The sequence below is a fragment of the Anser cygnoides genome, chromosome 1 (assembly GCF_040182565.1).
Source record: "Anser cygnoides isolate HZ-2024a breed goose chromosome 1, Taihu_goose_T2T_genome, whole genome shotgun sequence".
Classification (NCBI taxonomy): Eukaryota; Metazoa; Chordata; class Aves; order Anseriformes; family Anatidae; genus Anser; species Anser cygnoides.
This window is the reverse complement of record NC_089873.1, coordinates 75,685,349-75,708,964: the sequence shown is the minus strand read 5'-3', so window position 1 is coordinate 75,708,964 and position 23,616 is coordinate 75,685,349. Positions and strand designations below refer to the sequence as shown.

The window sequence follows — 23,616 nt, the reverse complement described above, 5'->3', positions numbered from 1 at the left end:
GGTCGCTCCCAAAGATAAGGAAAAGAACATATAGATAGGTTAAGTGACTTTCTCAGGTTCGCATAGGAAGTTCGGAAACCCAGAAATAGAATCAGTCAAGACTTTCAAAGGGATCCCAGGTGTCTCTATTACACAACTTAGAGTGGCTTAGTGCAGTAACTGCAAGCTCTGTGCACATTTGGTATCACTTGAGAGGGTCCACATTTTGGCAGCCATTGCTACTCATGACCTTGGCAAAACTTAGTCCATATTCTTGACTCCTGCTACACAGTGTTTGGTACTGCAAAGCACAGCATGCTGTCCTACCAAGACACGGGGAAATAATTAAAGCAGTAACTTATCCTTAGCCACCCAAAAAACCTGAAGTTCCACATTCATTAAGCACTGTTTTGTTTTGTAATTTGCTCAATGGAGCTTAAATGTTATTTATGGACTAGAAATTTGGGATAAGTCCTGGGTTTTGTGGAATAGTTATGCTCCAAGAAATCCTTTCACTCAGAATAGATGATTACAACAGTTTCTATAAATATAAATTATTTTACAGACAAAGGCAGACATTACAGTTTGTTCTAGTTTTCACTGAAATTAAGCCAGCAAAGCTCTCATGCCAGTATTATAACAATAATCATGCTGATAGTATTATTCCACTTTACCAAAGCCAAAACCCAATATACTGTAAATTAGATCAAGCACCAAATAAAATTAAGCAAAAGATAAGCAATGCTAAAGGAAATGAATGGTAATAATAATAAAAAAGTGTTTACATTGCTGGTTTCAGATACAAGCTAGACATATATAAGCAATTTTATGTTTAACTGTACCTTTATTTCCCGCTGCTCCCACCTCTCTTTTTTTAATTAAAAAAAAAAAAAAGGGTTTTGCAGACAAAGATATTTCAAAAGAGCACATTTCAGTTTAAATATACTGGTTTTAGGACTGGGGAAGGAAAACAGGGCTCGTACCAATTAAAAGCTTTAAGAAGAAAGGCAAATCAATTAAAAATGCCAGAGGGCAAAGATTGCTTAGGAAGAGAAGAGACTTTGACATATTTGAGATAGCTATGTTCTACAAGGTCCATAATGGAAAACAAAATAACTTGCATTTGTAACAGCAAATATCCACAGGAAAATAAGGCATCTGATACATCACAAATAATATGAATCTATGCTTTCACAGGCTGAATAAACAAGCCACATCACTGAGTTAGTGTTTGTTGAGTACTTTGAAGATGAAAAGCAACGTATAAAGTGTGAGGTGTTATTCTTAGGACACCCAAGGCAGCCAACCTTCAAGCTCAGCTGCTGAATTATTAGTCTTATTGATGTGACATTGCATTATTTTTTGTACCACAAAACCCAGTAGCTACTCAATAGAACACATGCACCAAAAAGACAGTAAAAAAAACACCCAACAACAACAAAACACCACCACCAAACCAAGCTTCTTATTTGGGACTTTTAAAAGTAATATTCTGATTTTTGGCAGCTTGCTAGGAAAAAAGAACCAGAACTGTCATTGTTGAATGTATCTTTTGACTGTAACTATAATTTAAAAGAATTGTCTGATGTAATTTCTTCTTTTCTCACAGTGATTCCAGGCCAATTATTTATCCCCCTCCCTCCCCCCATAAGAATAGTGTTTTGAAGTCAGCCAATGAAACATGTTTTATTTAAGGACTATATTCCTAGAGCAATGGATTCTTTGGAGACCTAAAGGTTGCAGAGCACTTCATTAGTTCCACATAATGAAAGAATGGTGCAATTGAAGGAGGTCTCTAAGGGAGAATGGTGTGAAAATTAGAGACCCGTCTGCTCACTTGCAAAAAAAAAAAAAAAAAAAAGAAAGAAGAGGAAAAAGGAAAAAAAATGAGAAAAAGGAGGAAAATAATAAAAGTTGTGGATTTTCTAAATAAAGCACACCGTCTCCATTCAGTCCACTGATAAAGGGTGTCTACTCAATCCTCTTACCATTGACAATATAATAAAACCAGAGGAAATTTTTTGAAGTAGATCTGCACATTCCACATTTGGATTGAGGGGCAATGGACTGTTTAAATTGCTATTTACATTTCCAGCTGTTTTACCAGTGATTTGCCCAACTTAATAGCTCTTTAAGCTTTTAAACAAGAAAATAGCTATTCTCACGATTCAAAGAGGAAACCATGGTTATTTCAGACTGCCTCTATTGTAAAAGGCTTAGACCCCTCTGTCTTTATAGATGCCCTTCCCTTTATAGTACTTCCCTTTTCCATCTCCTCCTGCTTTCTAAATCTTCTTCCATTTTCAGTTCACTTTTTACATTATATATTTTTAGTAATATAATGAATCTTTGCTGATACTGCTGATTCAAGGAAAATGTTTGCATGCAGCCACCAAAGTTCCCAGGAGAGACTTAAGTTAGCTAGAAAATTAGATTTGCCTGTATGATCTTCCACTAGTTGTTGGGGAGTTAGCCAGTGTTAAACAAATGCTCCACAACTATTGAAAAATGTGTATTTATTCATACTCTTTCCTCTGAGGCTGTACTAAAAAAAACACAACAACAAAACACTAGAAGTGTGTACAGCCATAATGTAAACTGTATTTTCTGCTTATTTTTTCAGGCGAAGGGGAAGAGGAGGGCAAGGGGGTAGTCCACAAATAAGAATGAGACTAAGACGAAAGGTTAAAAAGGGGTGGAGGGAGGAAGGAGTTATTTCATAGTGGCTCAACAAACCACTGCAATTATTTTGTAATAATTTGCACCCATTAGTTTGTTTAACCTGGTGCTAATAAACTCTAATGTCATGAAGAAAAAGTTCAAAAACAAAAGCCTCCCCATCTTGCTTTTCCCCTGATCAAAGCTTAAATATTTTCCTTTTACTTACTCTTAAGTATCCTCTGTGTATACAGATGATTAAAACACCATTCAGATAGTGGGGAAAACTGTCAAATTCAAATTGTTTAGAAAGTGGTAGCTGCTACTCTGATCAAAATTTTCAAAACTAATACAGTTTACCAAAGAAAATTACGGTAATGCTTGGAAAAGTGTGAATTCTTTTGAAGAACTGATTGTACCCTACCGTAAAAAAATGAGAGAAAGGTATTATAACCAGCATAATGCTAAATAACTGATTTTTATTTTAAAAGGTAACACTTCATATATAACAGTCAGTATATCCTGAACTAAAATTCCCATTTTTATATACAATTTATACAGAAGTCAGTGAATGATCCCCAAACTGACATATTGGCTGCTGATAAAGCAGATGTTTGTCCTAGTTTCATGCACCAGAGCATCACTGAGGATATAACAGTTTCACTAGGCAAAACAGGACCAAGAATCAATCTGTATTTGAATTAGTGTGGTTAAATAAAATGGGCTTGTAGCTGGAATGTCTGGTCACTTCAAAAGGAAGGAAAAAAAGCTGCACACCTAAGTTACTGAGAAATGACAAAGTTCTAAAGAAAGTATGTTTAAGGGTAAATCAAGTGCCCTGTTCCCTTGCAAAGAAAAAAAGATCAAACAGCATCATAAATAAATAAAGGTCCAGTAAGGGCTAGAAGATTTTTTGGATGTTTTCTCCAGCTTTAAGTACAAGTAGCCTTCATGAACTTTGTTAGTGAAAAGTTCTACCAACTTCTAGCACTCTGCAGGAGGGTTGAAAATGAGCCATATTCAGCAGTATTTTTCTGAAAAACTCTTTACTCAGATTTTGAAAATTCCCAGGAAGCTCTGCTATTAATGCCCAAAATAAAACAGATTTCCCAGGGAAAAAAAAAAATTGTAAAAATCTAATGCAATAAATCCAGTGCTGCTTTGGAGTATTGGTGGAAAAAAACAAAACAAACAAAAAGACAGTTCTTAAAGTACATAGCAGAAGAAAACATAAAAATACTAAAAGAAAGGCTCAAAAGGAAGTTCCTGAGAGCAGGCATTTCTTGGCACTCAGTTCCAAGAAACACGATGCCTTCCCACCCTACACAAGACAGATTTTTAGTTAAACATAAAATAATCCCCTTTTCAACCTTGTTACCAACACGTAGTAGTAAGAAAGGAGAACTGCAAATCAGATTTTGTTCTGTGCCAAGGAGCTCTTGTGTGCACTTAGGTACATTAGGTATATTCCCCTAGCCTTGGTTTCAACAACTAAAAATAGCATCAGGACCCATCTTCATGGAAGTCCCTAGTAAAACTAGCAGAGAAAACTACTGCATACAAAGGGAAAAAATTAGCTTATTGTCCACAGTCTATTAATAGCCCAAAACCTGTGCAGTAGAGCAGCCACAGTAAGTCACACTTCAAGTAAAAAGTATTTGAAAGTCGAACTTTCCAGCACTGGGCATGATTAACAGCAGATGCACTCCTGTGAGCAGCTCCACTAAAATCAAAACAATTGTTTACAATAATGAAAATACATGCAATTATGGCTGCAGGATTAAGACCCATTCCAGAGTTACAGGAGCCCTGTATTAGAAAGTACACTTGTATTAAATCACTGTGACCACTTTGTGGCAGAGATAGAAGTTTTATTGCCAAAGGAGCCATAGTGAAAGGGTGACTCAACTCAAGTACTCTGCAGCATATGAACAGTTGCACACTTTATGGAGCACTCAGCTGCCACAGCCACCACATCTCAGTAATGCCTCCTGGCAAATCCCGTTAGGCTTCTTCTTGCCCCATTAAAATCACTGGAGGCTAAAAAAGCAGTAGCAAATCAATTTCACATTTCCTAAGGATCTGTTACTGCATTTATTCTTTACACCGACCTATTATTTACATGGATAAGATTCACCGTGGAGACTATTTTCTAAGAATCTGAGTAACACAGATTGGCTTTAGCAATCACAAAGTAGGAACTAACCTGCCACAAGCAAGTTGAACACGTGGATTAACACACAGTTTAGATGCCTAAAAGGCCCAGGAACCCTGGAAAAAAGCACAAGACTGCCAGATTACCTTCACCTCTGCTCTCTTCCAATTTTGCAGTCTGCCTTCTCTACTCAAAAAAAAAAAAAACACCAAAAAAAAACTCCCTGGGATGACCAACCAGGGCACAGCAGGCTCCATGTCCCACCCAGCAAGGGTGCTTTACTGCCTCTTGCAGACAGCCTGCCTGGGCATTTCCAGCTGGGTATGGAGAGGTAGGATGTGCTTGGAGCCACTCAGTTCCTCAAGCTCTGGTGAAATCTCCCTGTTGTTCCTGGGCTCCCCCACATGCAGCCCTTCTATATGAGGGCCTGAAGGTGGGGCCTGAAGGTGAGCTGGGGGGAAGGTGGCTACAGCTACACAGGCTATATCAATGCAGCAGCAGAGTTGAAGGCTAAAAGAAACTAATGGTTATCTCATCTAAATATCCCCAGCTTGGAATGACTTCTCTTGTCTTCCCCAAGTGACACTGTGAGCACACAGGTGTTCTTGCAACTCCGGAAACGGTGTTGCAAGCAGAAGAGTTTAGAAACAAAGGAGTTAGTCTAATCTTTATCACAGGCTGTTACCTTTCTGAAGCCTCTCAGGTGCTGGAAGGTTGTTTGGAGATGGGGGATTGATGGTGAGGTGCACCCACCTAGCCATGCTCTCAAGTCACAGAAGATGCTCTGAGGTCTAGGCAAATGAGCAAAACCCTTCCCCTGTGGCCTGGAGAAAGGAGCCTCAGTGTAACCCTGGGCCACTGTGAGGTTCACCAGGGAGGAATCAGTCTCCAGGCATAGCCAGTTTCCAGTGCTTCAGAGGAACTAAGCAAACACTAAACCAGAGTACATCTGGCTAATTGTATAGCGGGAGAAAAAAAATCTTTCTTGACCCCAGCTAAATCCCTGAAGCAGAGGCTTTTATTACAACCATTATCTTTATGCAAATGATGATCATGCTGGGGACTTATTCTGCCTGTTACATATGAAGGAAAGAGCTGAATGAATGATACATTCTGGACAGATTCCTTGGCCAGAAGGACCATTCATGCCAAAGCCAGTTCGAAAGAATATCTTTTAGAAAAATATCCAAACTGCCTCTTAAAATCTCCAAGTGATGTCAATCATGCTGCCCCCTTGGTCTATTGTTGCAACGTTCTGTTACCCTCACTACTAGGACGCTATTGGAAATCAATGTAAAATTTATCTAGCATGAGCTCTTCCCTGTCAGACCAGTTTCTGCAAGCCTGAAAAGCAATGATAAACTGCTTGGTTGCTTTGCTATTAACATTCCTACTGATGGCAGTTTTATAAATAGCTCTGCTAGCCGCCCTGAATTGCTCTATTTCAGGTTTCAGTGGGATTCATAAGGTCCCAGAGAAATTCTCTCTTAGATGCCAAAAGTTCTGCAAGGGAACTAGACAAAACCATGCTTTTTTTCTTGAATAATAATTAACAAACAAACAAACAAACAACAAAACAAAAAAAACAGACAGACGCAAGAAGCAAGGAAGCAAAATGAAAATGACTCTACTTTACAAGGTATGGCATAGAGCATGGCTGCAAGGCAAACTCCTTTATCCTTGCTTATGCTTCTGTCCACTCCAGCAATGTACGCTGGCCATACACAAAAAGGCTGCTTGGTCTCAATCTCCCAAAATGGACCAGAGGAAGAAGCACAAGCAGGAAGAGAAAAAAACAACTAGTTCAACAATAAATGGGATCTGAGACAGCAGGATGCTTCAGCTGTTTCATGTAGCTATCACCACAAACTCAGTATGATGGCTCTGAGTGCTAGAAAGGTACAAACCATTTATCAAATATTAATGGGCAAAACATGGGATCTTGCCAGCTGGAGATATTGAGACCAAGCATAGAAGAGGCCATCTTAGTCTATGTCTTCATGTTCCAGAAACTTCCAAGACAGTGGTGAAGAGCAGCCATCACAGTCATCTGGCATTGCAGAAAAACAGCTTCTCAGCAGCTCTGGGACGTGCTCGATCAATAGCTGGAAAATACTATTTGGTTGAACATTGAGCAGTAGCAGGTGCACCTTGTGTGCAGCTATTAAAATGCCTGTTCCCCAATCAATTCCCTTACACGGATACTCCTTGGCCTAGACATACCAGTTTTCACAAGCTTTGTCACTTAAGGCTTCGCTTGTCCGGCTCTGTCACTATTATCACACCAGTCACACTAGCATGCGTCTATCTGTGTTAGGTCAATCACTGTGTTTGCTGCAGAACATGCTTCATGTTTGTTTGGTGCAGGATGCCTGAATTCAGCTTCCCTTACTTGCTTCATATCAAACAGGTATAGTTTTGCTGTTCTCACAGTCACCCTGCTCCTGGTGCCCTGCTAGGCACGCTTCCTTTGAACTCCAACAGCCTCTTATCTAACAGAGAATTGACTGGAAACTGTTTCTGTGCCAGCTGCCTTGCTGGAGCCTGAATTATGTGTTGAAGTCAGTCTAAGTATTGTACATAAAAGCTGAAAAATACTTGAGTTCCTAAGGTCAGAAGTGCAGCAAAATTTGTGTTCCTTGACTTTAACACCCCCCAATATAACTGCTGGGAGTCCAAAATTCAAGCATATGCAGAAATTGGCTCCCCTAATTCTTTTTAGGAGGCTCACTGATGGGAACCATTAGCCAAATAAAGATGCCAGGCAAGGCTAAGACTTCAAAGACTCTTCTTGTGGATCACACAGGACAGTATCATTCTGTGTAGTTTTGCCGAGTTTCTTTTGTAGGGCACAAACTTTAGGCTCAGGAGACATGGAATGTTCACCTGCATGGACAGCTTAACTTGGCTTCAAATGCTCTATATTTTAATACACCTCCTGCCTGCATGTGAAAATGTTTCACAATCTGATTCCCAGACTATAAATTGTGACCATTTGCAAATATGTTAAAATGTTCAGAATGCTCAAAAAGATGTAAATACATAAAAAATCTCACAATTCGAGCCCTGGCATGTTGCACTATCTAGATGCTAACGTAGCCAGGACTCTGGTCCTGTGCTGGAACAAATCCTAAACTGGCTGCGTTCAAAGAACCTTGTCCTCAGAAGCCAAAATGACACAAGCAAACTATTCCACTAGCTGTGCAGAGGGAAAAAAGCATAGCCAGCCATGAGATGGAGATGCAACCTGGGGAGCTTGAGAGCCAGAAGGAACATCAGAGCCTGCACAGCACATCTGCATAGATATTGCCTGCATCCTGATACATGCGTGCCGTGATTCTTCAGAGCAGTTGGCAGGAAAATTTGCTCCCTGCCACAATCTCTCTTATCAGTCACCACAACATGTCTCCAAAATAGAACAGTTTCTCCGGGGCCTGGTATTAACATTTTGGCAGATAGTTTTTTATGCTGTTTGTGAGCACTTCTGTTCTGAGGCTGGTAAATGTATGTAGCGTACATGGCACTGAGACTGAATTTCTCATCACTACTTTGCCTAATGGTGGGAAGTTACCATATGCTATTGCTCAGCAAAGGACAACATTACATTATAGTTCCTTCATTTAAAACAATAACAACTGCCTCCTGCATAGAAAACTAATAGGCCCTGTCCCCAGATGGTGTAAATTAGCATGGCACCACTAATGTCTGATTTATAACAATTGAAGATCCAGCCTTCCCAATATACCACATGATTAAGCATGCACTTTGCTAGCCTGGAAATGTTTTGAGGGCCATGTAATTGTGCAGTAATGAACTAAACTTTTAATTAAGTTCTCATTTTGAATTAGAATCAATAAGTCAATAAATAGCCTTCACTTGATTTAGATTATAAATATGCACAGCTGAGGCTGCACTGTATGTCCTCCCCAGTTTTCAGGCTCTCCTTTCTCCTCCATATGTCAGAATCTAATGAAGGAGCTCTGAAGTATAATCCTAATATATTATTGTCACACATGGTGATAATACTGCTTGAGTTAAGAGACTGCCAGGCTTCTATTATAAATCCTGTTCTCAAGGTTTTATAGCATGTGTGTTTTAAACTGCAGTGAGCAAAGTTGTTTTTACAAGGAGCTGTCAGCCCCAGCGTGATTTTTTGTCAAAATAAAATTAAAAATTGATTTGATTGATTCAACCTGTCAAGTTTTCAGGGTTTCTGAAGCTATTTTTGCTAACCTCTGGTATAATATGCCTTAGATTTGAAAAATGCAGTTTCATAGCAAGCTTTTAAACAACACTAATTGCTGATTTTTGTTGGAAGGAGAGAAAGGGCAAATAGGTTTGTATGGTGGTAATGACTCTTATATTTTAAGACTAGACAAGACCTTTTCTGACCATCTAGTCTGACCTTTCGAATAGCTAGGTCACAGAATTTTGCCCAGTAATTAACATATCTGTCCTGGTAACTTCCAGGTTGAATTACAGCAGATCTTTAGAAAACTATCACCTCTTACCAGAGGGAATGTCACAGACAAACTGTATTATCCAGTACTTGGAATAGCAGAGTAGAAGTTGTCATTTCAGACTTCTTTTCTTCACTCTGATTTTGACTCACTGTGTGGTCTTAGGAAAGTCACTTCATTTTCTAATTTCTCCATTTTTCCATCTTCCGTGATGAGGAAAATAATATTTAAATGCCCCAGAGAGGACATGGTACGTTGTAATAAATTATTTGAGGAATGCTTTGAACTATTCCGATAAAAGATGCTATTCTGCAAAAGTACAGAAAGCTACATCTGTGTATTCAAATCTGAAAACTGATTACTTTTCAGGATGTGTTCTTTCTCTCCATTTGTGTCATGTTAACAGCTAGTGCATAACAAATCTGCTTATGTGAAGTACTGATCCTCACAGTCCGCTGTTTCAAACATTTTAGAAAGAAATGGTGTAAAAATTGTTTTGGATATTTTCACTCAGCTGGTATGATTTTTCTCTAATGGAATGAGTGGTTCTCATTATGAACAAACTTTGTCTTAGTTTCCATTGGATAAAACACCTTTCAGCAGGGCTCTCTCAGGGTCACAAAAACTGTCCCATTCTTGGCTTTCCAAAGATCTGGTAGAAAAATCATTTCTGGAGCACAAATGATACCTCTCTGAAATTAATCAGGCAGTTTGTACTCTGAACTGTCACTGCAGATAGACACTCAACAAATATAGGGTTCCACCTTTCAAAACCATGATAACAATGCTTGGCACCAGTATGAAAGATAATACAAAGCATTATGGCTTAAAAACATCCAGCATCGTTCAACTGGAATATCCAGGTCATTTTTTCAGAGTGACTTTTACTTTTAAAAATATCTACCCCAAAGACTGATCCTTGGTACTCGGGCTAGAGATGCAAATGGCCTGAACATACACTGGGTATCCTCTTGGTTCAGTCTGGCACCTTTGTGGCTTGAAGAGATTGTTATTACTTCACTGCAGCTTTCAAATTCAAAGTGTCAAAAAACAAAACAAAACAATGAAGTAGGACAGCGAAGGAAGGTAAGTTCTACAATCTATAGTAGTGCAATTTCAGTGAGTTGCTCAGCAGAGTAAAGTTAGTTAGCTCACTGAAGGACCATCACAGTGAAAACTTCAGAGATGTGTTCTGGGAACTGGGAACATCAGCTCTGTGAATCTTTGCTTCTGGCCCATGACTATTCACCAGGACATTTTCTGAGCAAGAGACCACAGCTGGGCCATAGTGACTCTAGGAGTGGTGTCTCAGTGAAGAACATGGAAGACACATGAGGAATACACTGAAGTGATCGCTGCTGCAGAGTGGTCAAGCCCTTCCACACACGGTGACTTAAAAGAGAGAAAGTGCAGAAGGAATTCTCAAAAAACAACAGTAAAACTTTAGTCTTACAGAAGTTGTAAGGTTGGAGCAAGGGAACTATGCAGCTGGTCTTAAGTTGTTTTCCGAGGCTTATACAGCCAGGTGATTTAGAAATAAAATTTCTACTGTAAAAGCCAGTGTTCTTTCTCTCCGTGTTTTCCCATCCCAGTTGAATTAGAAGTTCAACATCAGTTTGGAGTTCTCAAAGCTTTAGTAGTGCTCAAGAGAAATCTGTGTGATGGTTTGGGAGGTCTCAGGCTCTAAATCATGGTCACAAAATAGAATGATAATTCCTGAGTCTCTGAATGAATCCTAAGCTCCCAAAGTCAAAAGTCTCTGCCCTGTCTGTGTGGGATGAGCTAACAGTATAGAGAAATAGCGGATCAGATTGTAAAAGTTGCATTGACAGCCTGATACAGCTCTGCTAAGGTCAGCTTTCACCAGCTGATACTCTATTCTTTTGTCTACAAGCAACAAAAGAGAAGGAAAAAATGTCTATATTTTTACTTCAACTGGAAATTCTTTAGCAAGCACAAGAAATAGTTAGCGTTCTTAACTGCATTCATCAGCACTTCAATGCATACAGCAGTTCTGCCTGACTCCATGCAGCAGTTTTAGGAAAGGTGGAGAAACAAAGTCTAAGCCATTAATAACAATCCTGATAGTTAAATAAATAGAAGTAGTATTAAAGAGCTGTATGCCTTTCCCTGTGCAGACATAAGATGAAAGAATGTCTCTGTGAAGGAGATATTGTTGCATTCTTTTTCTGTCTGTGGCATAGAATACTTCTGGGTAGCTGGCACTGAATGAAAAATGTGATTTTTCGCACAACGGAAAATGAGGTTTTCAACAAAATGATAATTCTTGTGCGAATGATTGTTTTGCTATGATCCTTTCCTATTTTTAAACTGAAAAACCTAAACCTGATTTTTTTTTTTAAGGTAAAGCCTAAAAAAAGTGGGATTTTAATGGTATTCAGTCATTACTGTGATTCTGTGATTTGCTGGATACTGACATTCTCAATCCAGGCTGAGTGTATGTTTGCTTTTCCCCCTACATTTCTTTTGCTCTCTGTCCAACTACTGTCAAGTGTAGAGTCACAACTTCAACCACAGTTTAAGGTGCTTTTGTAAAATTCTTTGTTTGGAAAAATATCTGGAGGACAATAGATTCTTTTCTTAATAAGAAAGAAAAAATGCATAAAACTGAATAATCAAAGAGAATGGAATCAAACAGCAGGGGTACCACGAAAACTGCTATGCAGGCATTTGACACAACCCCCTGATATCTTTCCTACATTTTGTCACATCTGAATATTGCATAATCTTTACTTCACTGCTTTGAGTATTGAAATTATATGTCTGGATAAACAGATGCAAGCTTCTCTGTGCATGTTCTGACCTGGCAGGTGAGGAGCATCTTGGGTTCAGAAGCTGGGTTGACACGGTTTTGCATTCTGAGTTTATCTTGCCTCACAGCAAAACCTTCAGGGTAGTGATTATTTTGCACATGCTTGTATGAAACCCAGCATGACTGGTTTTGATTGGCCCTGCTAGCTTCAACTACACAAAAATAACAGGTAATATGTTTTTGTTCACACACGGTTTCAGTGTCTTTTACCAGTTTAAATTTGGTTGTTATAAGCAGGGACTGAAAAAGAGCAAGAAAAGGGCTTCTAAAGAATGCCTATGAGGTACTAGAACTTCTTGAGCTGGGGAAAGATTGGATTATTGCCCTAAGTTTGATTCAGGACAACGTTAAACATGGGATTAAACAGCCTACATACCATGAATTTAGCAACCACTTTGATACAATATACCAAATTCATTCCTGATTTATAGTATTTCAGTGGGGTTGTACCAAGAGGTGGATTTAATATGTTGACACTGTTCAGTGAGAAATGTACAGATGTACAACTAAACATCATGAAAGCACTTACAAGTACATTTCTCAAATTGTTTACCTTCAGTGCATTACTGGTAACCAGAAATACATTGGAACAGAGCTGGCCAGCAAAGGCTGCAACTATAGAAATACAGAGGAAGAAGAATCAAAAGCCATTTGTCTAAGTGAACAACACTGTTTTGTCATGACTATGTGCAACTATCTACAGTCTAGACCAGTTCTGAGTGTAAAAAACTACCAGAATCACCTTTCTCTATGGGGTGAAGCCCACCTTTGTCACAGGTAATTTAAAAGTGTAAATTGCCACATAATAATAATTCATTGCTAGCTCAATTCTCCTTATTCTCTGGCACAAAACAATTTGCGAACAAGGTTATACAGACAGTGGTTTTGCAATAAGACGCAGAAAAAGAAATGAATGAGAACAGCATTATACTGAAGGGTTGGACAGGTTTCCTCATCTACCTCCTGACTCGACAGCTTGCAGCTTCCTGATGTGTGCCTCATACTTCAGAGTATGCCAAGACGAAACCCCATAGAAGTTCTGACACAGAGGATGACATGGCTTTCCTGGAGCCCCCTCTTTCCCTGTATGGGCAACACAGGGTTCCTGTAAATACCAGGAAGCTGCTTTTGCTCCCACAGTCAGGAACTGCGGTTAGCCAATAGCTCCTATGCAGGCAGAACTGTGCTATCGATCACACGACATTAGTCTAGGCAGGGGAGAACTCTATTTACAGGTCACAGCTTGGCCAGCACCAATGCAGAATGGAAGACTGAATTTCACTCTTCTGAGTTATAACCATGGAGTTTATTATTGCTACTGTTATTCCACTAGCCTTCATACTGAAACCAGGGTGGAAACAGAAGACCATTCTGTGTATTACAGCCAAATGTGAATGTTAATAATACACAAAGAGATTTGCATCACAGTCAGATTTATTGCTATAACGCGTCACATCAACCAAAATGCAGAAGTCATATCCAAACAAGCTGTTGGCTACCAGCTATTGGTTTTATTCTGAGAGGAAAGAATTTATTTTCTCTTTTAACATACTCAGGCTTGTAGGTAAGTATCCCACACACCTTTGAGCTACTGCTAGTTCCCTTACAATGTAGAATAACTGCTTTTCCTCATTTAGCACTGTGCAGTGGCAGATGGCCAGAAGTAAGTGAGAACCTTCAGGGCAGCCACCTGGAACTAAGTAGAAAGAAATATGGAAGGGTAACTGGAAAGCTAACAAAACATGGTAGCACTGGCAAAATTCACTTGATATTCAACAGTATTTATTCCACTGTGACAGTGCAACCAATCTCAACAGAACTGAAAGCTCCAAAGCATTTTCTCAGTGATGTATGCAACAGGCCTCTTTACACTGTTGCAGTCAGCTTTCCACCAGCATAAACCACCCATGTAGACAAGCCCACCGTGGACATGTAGGGTGTTAAAAGCCCATCAAGCAGATTAAATCTGAGCTGGAGCAGCCAATCATTTTGATCTCCTGGCAGTGTGCAGGGCAGATGGAATGTTAATATTCTGAAATATCATACCATGCAATTTATAATAAGCAGGGGACTGATGAGAAAAATCTAGACCAATATTATGGAAAATGGGCCATTTAATAATCTGGTTTAGGCAGACTTAGAGAAATGGGTAAGAGATTCCAGACATATTTGAAGACTTTGAAGGCACCATGGAAATAATCCATTTAATTCAATAAAAGTCCAGCCTGGAATCGCCTCATTTGCAGCTTGCTTGACATTTGCTGAAAATTTTGGTGCCAGTACAATAAAATTGTTCTCTTGGTACAATTAAAACACTCAGTGACATATTATTGAATGAGATATTCAGTGTCTGACTAAACTTTTTGTCTCAAACTAGAGACATAAAATGTTTTAACATAAATTGAACATGAGAATTGAGTAGAAAAGTTTAAATGCTGGTCAGGACACCTCTACCTCTTAAGAGCATTCCAGGCTGGGTTCTTCATGCATTGTAGAAAAAGGGACCAGATGACTCCTGCTGTGTTCTACACTATTCCAAAATCACACTCGAAGAACTTCAATTCATAGGGTATTATTTTTCAGATGGACCACTATTGACATCCTGTGACACCTCTGTCCAGGATGGGAGCTTGTTAGCTATATTATAAATCACATTACCACAGAAGCAGATGGCCTATGGATACATGTCACTTTGCACTCTGCAGCTCCCTGTGCAGTGGCTGGCTGCAGGACTGAACCATAACACCATATTAAACTGTCAAACTAATATTTATGACCTTATTTGTCTTCCTAGACCAATGGGTATAACCCACTGATGGAATGCATCCTCTGACTGGACGCTGAAAGGCAGTAAAATAGGTCTTGTTCACCAACTACTACCTGTACAAATCTTAGTAACAACTAGAATGGAGTCACGATCCACAGCCAACAAAGGTCAAGAGCTTAGCATCAAAGACTAACGGGATATTCCTCTCACCTGTTCAAGCCAATGGAGACAAGTATCTTGTTAACACAGCTGTAGCTTGTCCATGACATGACACCCTGATATTTCCTTTTTTTTGGTTTGTTTTTGTTTTCTAATGCAGTCATTTCACATTAGTTTCTTAAGCCATTTGTTTATAAGTTGGCCTCTTACTTCACAAGTGAAATTGAAGCATAAATCAGTATTACCAATGAAAGTAGGGAATATACTGAGTTCAAAATCAGGGCTATATGTGTTTCAGGTAAAAGGAATACATTGAATAAAGATTAAAGAATAATTGACTGAAGGACAAAGATGACATGAAATGATACAGATCATTTTATTTGTCTAAAAGTGAAGTGCTCCTGACAGAGCAGCCTAGATGGATGGATTTGCTTTTACTCAGAAACACCACCTAATTCTTGAAATGCCAACAGAAAAAAATAATCAGGAAGTACAAAAGTGGTCTAATGTCAAACAGAAGATGTAATTTCAAGTCATGAAACAACAGATTTCAATGGAATGGCACAACCTTCATTTGGTCTGCAGATTGCACCACACAGCTACAAACAAAGCAGTCCCTAAAACTTCGTGGGTGGCAACACAAAGGAGGCATAGAGACCCTTTGGATATATTACAACATTATAGTACAACTCTGTTTATTAAGTCAATCTTTCATTCTCTGCCTTAAAATGTCTACAATTCTTTTCCCCCTTCCATTCCCCTCCATTTCAGTTGTACGAATGGATTATCTGGACAAGACTAACATAGGCCACCATGGCAGCACTGAGGCTGAACCTCAGCCCTTTCCTGGGGAGGTGAAGCAGGACACTGAATGGCTGCAGCACTTGTCCTCTACCAAGGGGCTGTAGGGCTCCTGGGAAGCACCCTTAACAAATGAAGGCTACCCACCACTGCGTTGGCTTCTAACTGCTTCCACTCAAAGAAAACAGAGGGTTTGCAGGGTGCCTTACCAAAGTCTTACAATTTCTCTTCTGTGGATTGCTTCTGTCTGTGAAAGAAGGCTGGCACAGAGCTGTGACACTACTGCTTTGTCAACAGGAAGCCATTAGAGTAAAAGACCACCCTACAGGAGCAATTGTCCCCCACTATAGGGATGACAGCGATGAGAGGGGCTGAGCAGGTCCTGAGGTACAGGAGGATTCAAACTGTTTTACCCTAAAGGGATTCCAACTCCTCAGCCACAGTCTTTCATATAGAAGAACTGTGAAGCTATGCTTTATTTGTCCTTTTTCCTTCATGCATACTCCCAGGTACTATTTGTAATTCCATTTCATAACATAAAGCATTCCACAGAGGCATCATTCACTGCCTTCCAGGATACAATGATTAAATTCGCCAACAAGGAGATTTTTATCTCACTTAGAATGTTTTTGCTGTCACACATAGCTCACAAAAGGTTTCTGCAGAGTTTTCTGTCATAATTCTCAAAGGAAGATGAAACAATTTTAAAGCAGAATTATAAACATAACACACTGGGTTATAAACACATTTGAGCATAAATTTGCTATCATAAGGAAAGGTCAAGGAAAAAAGCAAGCACTTTAGACAGATGAGCTCCTATACTCTTGATCTTTATATTGCCAATGCAAATAAAAATAATTAAAGCAGAGATGGCTGTAACTGGCAGTCTCAGATATTTGAGATCAATAGAGCAATAAAGAATGTATAATGCAACTTTGAATTAATTGCTCTACATGATGTTGCAAGAATTCACAGTCTACTGCAAGTGCAATAATTCACTTGTTAGTTGCATAGGCCCAGGATACCCTGGTCTGATCCATAGATAATACTGATATATCTGATAGAATTACAGAATGAGAAAACTCAAAAACCTACCTGGTGGTTTCTCATTCTGCCAGCACTTGACAGCTCTGTCTGCGTCAGCCTCAGCAGACCATCGAGTCCATTTGGAGTAAGGCACGGTACATTGCAGTGGATTATTTAGGGCTCAGCTGCTGAGCTGTGGCTACTTCCTGGGTTTCAGAAAAAATACAATAGCGGTAAGTGAGTGGGGGGATTTGACACTTCCAGGATGGCCAAGGCAATCACATTTTTTTAATCTCTCTCTCTTTAGTTTTTAAACCAATGGTAGGAAAATGTCTTCTGATGTTGTTTTTGGAAGTGAACAACAGTAAGTGATCTGGAACACTCCAAACAGCAAAGCCCAAAATTCATAAGTACTTGACCAGGCTTCAGATTTTTGCTGCTGAACTTAAGGCCATGCTTTCACTGCAATCCCTTTCCCTTCCACCCCCCCCCCCAAAAAAGGGATGGTCTTATACCAAATTAGTAGGTTAGAGATTGACGGAGTGGAACAGTGGGCTGGGAGTTAAAAAAAAAAATAAAATAAAAAATCCTTTGTGCCCCAGTAAGATATTCTCATCGTGATCTTTAATTAGGATTGGTGATCTCACTGAAACATTCTGGGCAGTTTTTAGTTTTCCAGGAGGTAACATATAAAAACACACTCAGTTAGCATTAGAAATGGCCTCCAGATAAGAACTGCACAAATGTTTTGTTGACTTGTCACTTCAACCAGCTCGTTCTTAGAACTATTTGTAGAGGTGCCAGTGCATGCAGAATTGGTCCTGCAGCTAGACTCTGGTTGATCATCCTGGTGATGCTGCAGTCAGAAGAGATTTTACTTCTGCACTGTGTTGTCTCAATGATACCGCAGGGAGTTCAGATAATGTGTTTTCATACCTACTTGAAATCCACCCGTCTCCTGAATAATGTGGTACACTTTGAATTAATTTGACACAATTTGAGTTACAGGTATTAAAATGCAAGGAAAATGCCTTGAACAGTTAATTAAGAGGTGTCTTTCAGCTGAATACAAATTTAGGATTAGTCTCAATCTCTGAAAGTTACCAGTATCAAACTTAAAAAAAATTAAAAATAAAAAATAAAAAATGCAGGCTAGCAGAAAGCAGCAGAGTACAGCAGTAAATCTGCAAAGCTATTAGTCTTCTAGACAGCTGTTACAAATACAGCAGAAGATACATCTACATATTTTTAAATGTAAAAAGTTCTACCTTTCATTCAGAGAAATGGCAGTGCTTTACAACTGTTAATTAAACCTCATGACACTGTTGGGAGTCAGTAAAATGCGAATGCTAGTTTTGCAGATGTGTAAATTAGCCCGTTTATCACTTAATATTTGAATGTACTTGATCAAATTCAGGGGAAGTTGAGCTGGAACCTTTGTTTCTATTGATTTCCTATGTTTAGAGGATATGATGTCTCCAGAGATTTAGAGAAGGAGCATTCCATTTAAAAAATGAAATGACTTAGAAGAATAAAGACTGTTTAGTCTTTTACCTTTTCCCAACAAAATTTCAAATAAACATTCTCCCTTTACTGTGCCTAACACTTCAGAAAAAAAAACGACATAAAAGTTTAGGAAGGAATTAAATAAGTTTCTGTTTCTCTGTTTCACTTGCCTGCTGTTTCCAAGACTCTTTTTCCTCTAAAGATAATTAGAGATAAGTATGGCTAAACTACCAACTGAGTTTCTAGCCAGTCCATTCCTAGAAGCAAGGAAGTAACACTAGTGCACAACAACATATGCCTATGATTTCCAAGGAGGGGAGAAAGGCAGATGAGAAGGAAGTAAATTCTCGATTTTTAGAGAATTTAGAAAATCTCAAGTTCATTTGCTCTGGATGACAAATTCTGCCATCAGCTGAAGTTTTCAAAAGACAAAACATGTTGAAAGAATAGACAGAATAAAATATTTTCTGTTATATAGCTTCAGTGTTGCACTCAGCAAAGGTTAATTTAAGATGTCTGTCCTCTGAAGTCAACAGACATTTCAATGGATGGCAAAAGAGCTGGTGGTGTCTCTAGTATATGGCACTTTTTAAAAGTGTTAAGGAAGGCCTGATCTTGTAATTTAGTGGGCAGGAAAGCAGCTGAAGTTAGGTGGTCCTAAGGCTTTCAGCTCTCTGCCCACTTACCATCTGTTCCAAAAATTCAGGACCCATTGCAGAATAATCATGTAACCGATCACAAAAAAATTACATGGTGCCTCCCCATTGAGTTTTATCCTACTTTGGTTGCAAAACCTTTGAGAAAGCATAGCAGATGCTGAACAGGTAATTGAAATGGACAATGAAAAGAGCTGGCAGAACTGTAGAAGCCTTAATATGATTGTCAATAACTTTACAGCTGTAAAGCCTATAAAGCCAGACATAACCAGATTTTATGTGCCAGGCAGAAAGCTGAGTCCCGTACCACCTAAAGTGATGCTTACCTCAGTTCTCTTCAGCATTAGTTAGTCAGGCTTTGGCTAGGTAAACTTATCCAACTTCCTTTGAAACATCTCATGTCCCGACAGCTGCTAGGAACAGGATATCTGACCTGATAGGTATGGCAAATCCTACTTTCCTGGAAAGGCTTCCTTTGAGCCTACTCTTTGATATTTCCTTCCCTATGGAAATAGGCAGAACTGTCAACCTCATTGGAAACTGCAATTAATCCAGAGTGAGGAACTCATTGCCATAACAAAGATACAGACAAACTTGCTTTTTCTTCTCAGCACGTCTAATATTCAAACATCCTAGCCAACCTGTAGGTTCAGCTTTGAGCTTGAAGCCAAAAATGCTCCAAAGCTGTGCTCTTGACTGTGATGCCTACTATGAAGTGCTGGACTAATATCTGACATGTATCTGGGACTTACTCACTGGAAAGATCCCAAAATGTTTTGCATGCTATATATAGGAATAACTTCATATACCACTGAAAAGTGGCTACATCTGAAGTGAAAAAGGACAGCAGAGAACGTAAACGCTGCAGCAATTTTGTGAAAAATAGATCAGTTCATTTTAAAGACAGATGAATTGCCATTTCTTGAGCCAGAATCAAAGCCTTTGAAGCCACTTATTTTACAGAAGATCTCACAAAAATCTTCAGTGATACCCTATTGTCATTTTTTGGCTCCCTGTTACTGCTGGAACACAGTGATCCTGCACAACAGCTCTTTGGATTTGTTCTTTAATCAAAATACCACTTTTTTAAATATAATTGCAAACAGCAGGAGGACTTGGCATGATGATACCACTCCAAATACAAGAGATAAGGCAGCCCAGAAGGAAAGACAAATAATAAATTACCTGGTGACAGTACTGACAGGACATCCCTGTAGTTCTGGTGCTTCAGAGTCAGTAATGCATTCCTCCTCATAGTAGCCCTGTAAAGATAATCAGTTATCCATAGGAGGAACTAAAGGCTCAGGAAGGCTCACATCCTCTACACCTTCATGGTGTTCTTCAGGCTAGACCATGGTGTCATAGCTTCATCAAAGCCTCCAGACAGAGGCTGTGGATTGGCCCCTCTCTCCCTGGGGATGCTACAGTGCAAAGCCTGGACAAGCCTCACCAGGATTTGGGGCCTCCATGGCTCAGACCTTAAGCACTCACAGGGTCATGGAATGTGGCTGACAGGGTACATTTTGGTAGGTGCACTTCTGCAGGAATCAAGTGCGTTCCAGGACATCTTCCCAAATGCTGCTAGGCTATGCCCAAGCTTTAAGGTCCTGTTTATGACTGACCACGGAGCTGTAGCTCTCCTGTGGTTCTCCCCTAACACCACACACTCCATCTCACCCTGAGGCATCCAACCCTTCCCTATAGCTCTGCATAACTGCTGGCATGGGGAACGAAGCATCTCCAAAGCAGCAAAAGCTACTCTCATGCTGGAGAAAAAAGGCAGTCGCTCACCACAGCTTTACAGCTTCAGTGGCTTTGAATTGCTATCATTTACCTCTACCCGTATTTCAGAGGGACAAGATGGCTTACAGCTTTGGTAATCAGTTCTGCAGCTTTTCACCCTCAGATTTTCTGCCATGTAGCTCAGGCTGGGGTGTGGGGGGGGCTCCAGGCGAGGCCAGCTGGGGCCATTAATGCCCATGTGCCACCTGGGCATGACCAGGCCTATTACCATTCTCAAGGCCCTGGCAAGCATTTTGGTTTAATGTTTCCTAAATAAGTGTGTTTTTATCAAAAATCTGAAAGCTTTTCACATAGATCAGTTTTGCATTGTGGTGTTGAAAAGGATATAAAGAAAATCTCTGCATGTGATAAAAATGCACTACAATATTTAAGGCTTTTACTTTCAATGGAATTTTATGAGGGACAAAAAATATAAAATATTCCTCCTTGTCTTTCTTAAGTAGCTGGGGGTTGCAAAAAGAAAATCTAGTGCTGTGTTGGATCAAAATGATGTGAGCAGAGAATCTCAGCTGAGACCACGAAGAGAGCAAGATCTTCCTTTCCTATCTCCCAAAAATGAGATTTTGACTCAGCGAATGTGTGAGAAAAAAAAAATTAGTCTTACCAGAAATGTAGAATTTGTTGCACTGGATCACTTCATTGAATTCTTCAGTGAGAAGAGTGTTTTGCAAATACATGGTGCTGCAAAAGAGTTGAGAAATCTTACTCGGAATTTCTTCTGTGAAATGAACGTCAGAGGTGGGCCGATACCTATTTTGGAACAGTATTAAAGAAATAAATGCTGCTCCTAGCAACAAGATTTCTCTTCTGTAGATAAAGCTAATAGTTATACATGATGAATTTTCTTGCATTCAAAAAAAAAAAAAGAGAGAATTTGTCATTTCTCTGAAGGACACATTTAAATTCAACTGCTTCTGATTGAAGCAAATACATAGTCTAAATCTTCCTGGCTTTTACATTCTGCTTTTATTTTATTTAAAGCATCTCTCTTCTGGTTTCTAGCAAACTGCTCTAAGAATGCAGGCAGTCCAGAAAAGTTAAATGTACTTGTATTTGGTGAAGATGTGGGTTTTTAAATGTCCTTCTATATTTGCATTTTTTTTCCAAAACCTAGCTTCTGGGATCCTTTGAGTATGCAAAAGTCTGAACTTCCATTTAGAAGAAAGCAAAAAGAAGCAAGTTTTTATCCTTGTTGTTGCAGAGAAACACCTTGAAAATATGAATTATAAAGTCTTATAAGCCAGACGACAAACAAAAAGAACCTTACATTTATTTTCTTTAAAGTGTCATGATATTTAAGACAATCATGTAAATTGAAAGGGAGACGTGTTTGTTCCATGATCTTTCAATACCTGGTTTGGAAATGCTGGGCTTTATAGCATTATTATTTCCTATTTTATAGGCAATCCTATTTATTTTAGAGTAACTATTTTATATTTATAGTATCGAGACACAAAATTCCAAGTTTCAGCAGACTAGAATGCTTTCTTCTCCTGGGGTGATAAATCCTCCCAGATATTGGAAATATTGACAAAACTTTAATTATACTGTCTCAGTGAGACACCATGATTTTTAGTTTCTAATTAAATGCATATTTCTTTCAAAATTGGCTCTTATGTAACTTGTAAATCATTTTGGTGGCAGCTCAGTGGGAAATAAGGGGAATGTTGACCTTGGCAATCTTTGTCTTGGCAAGAAAAAAAAGAATTTTCAGCTGAACGTAAAATTCATAAAATCTGTTGTCCAAACAATATATATACACTGGGTAAAAGAGTTCTTTAAAAGAAAAAGGGGAAAAAGAGGGGGGGGGGAGAAAAAAGGGGGGGAAGAAAAAAAAGCACCAAAGTTTGAAGCAAATTAACAGGTATTCTGCTGCCTCCCTGTGGAGACTGGGATGCCTTCATCTGGAATTTCTGAAACCAGAATCAAGTGCATTTTTAGATCAAGGCAATTTGCGAGAGTATTTCTAATTACCTGTTTGGTTAACAAATAGAAACATCGCACTACAGCAATACAGATGAAGGCTGAAGGATGTCAAAATACTTGCTAGTCAGCCCACAAGAGGAAGTGCTGTGGGGGTACAGACTGGTACAGGTGGCTGCACGACCCATGAGCTCAGTATCTGTTGCTGCATTGGGGCTACGGCTGCAGTCTGAGTGACCATGGCAGTGCTGTGGCATCCCACCCTCCCCCTAACCTACATATCCTCACTACTTTTAAACTCAGCTTAAGAAGAAAAAATGTTCAGCTTTCTACAGGTTTAGCCCCAAACTTGCTCACTAGAGGGTTAGTGTGGGTACAAGGGAAACAGTATACTGGTGGCAGTGCTGACTTGGGTTCAAACTGCTATGAAAACCTATCTTTTTGGGTCTCCCTCATCCCTGTGGGACACAGAAATGTGCCTTTCTATTCTGTGCCACTCCCAAGGAAAGGCTTTGTAGACAAATAACTCTGACCCTTTGTTGAGGGTGGAAGACAACTCCCATTTTATGGAGAAAAAAAAAAAAAGAAAAAAAAAGAAAGAAAAAAAAGAAAAAAGAAGTCTGCTACAGATGGAGGTTTCTGGAGCAGAACTCTTTTGTGGGGAGTGAAGTGTGATATTGCCCTGGAGTGACCGCAGCCGAGGAAGGGGAAGACAGGGTACCAGCTGCACTTCCTGGCTAGCACTAGAGGAGATATGAGCCACTGTTGACTCAGCAAGCAGCGCTTGCCAGAATAAGGTCATGTCAGCAGGTCAGCATTGCCCTGACTGTCCTTCTTTAGTACTGGAAGAACTGATCAGATCTTTGTCATTTCTTGTCTTGTATGTCTAT

The 23,616-nt window shown here is 39.4% G+C and overlaps 1 protein-coding gene across 2 annotated transcripts in view; it reads right to left on the bottom strand.

Moving 5' to 3' along the window:
• The window catches only part of SCUBE1 (signal peptide, CUB domain and EGF like domain containing 1), a 245,185-nt gene extending 223,705 nt beyond the window's left edge, over positions 1 to 21,480 (bottom strand). The window contains exons 1-3 of one of the 2 annotated variants that reach the window (XM_048050144.2): positions 21,408 to 21,480; positions 20,186 to 20,262; positions 16,908 to 17,044 (exon numbers count right to left, since the gene is read on the bottom strand). The gene's annotated coding sequence lies outside the window, so the exon portion shown is untranslated. Of the gene's footprint in view, positions 1 to 4,938; positions 4,987 to 16,907; positions 17,045 to 20,185; positions 20,263 to 21,407 lie in introns of those variants that run through there. The other variant, XM_066990329.1, reaches the window with a different exon arrangement.
• Between the last annotated feature and the right edge of the window lie 2,136 nt (positions 21,481 to 23,616).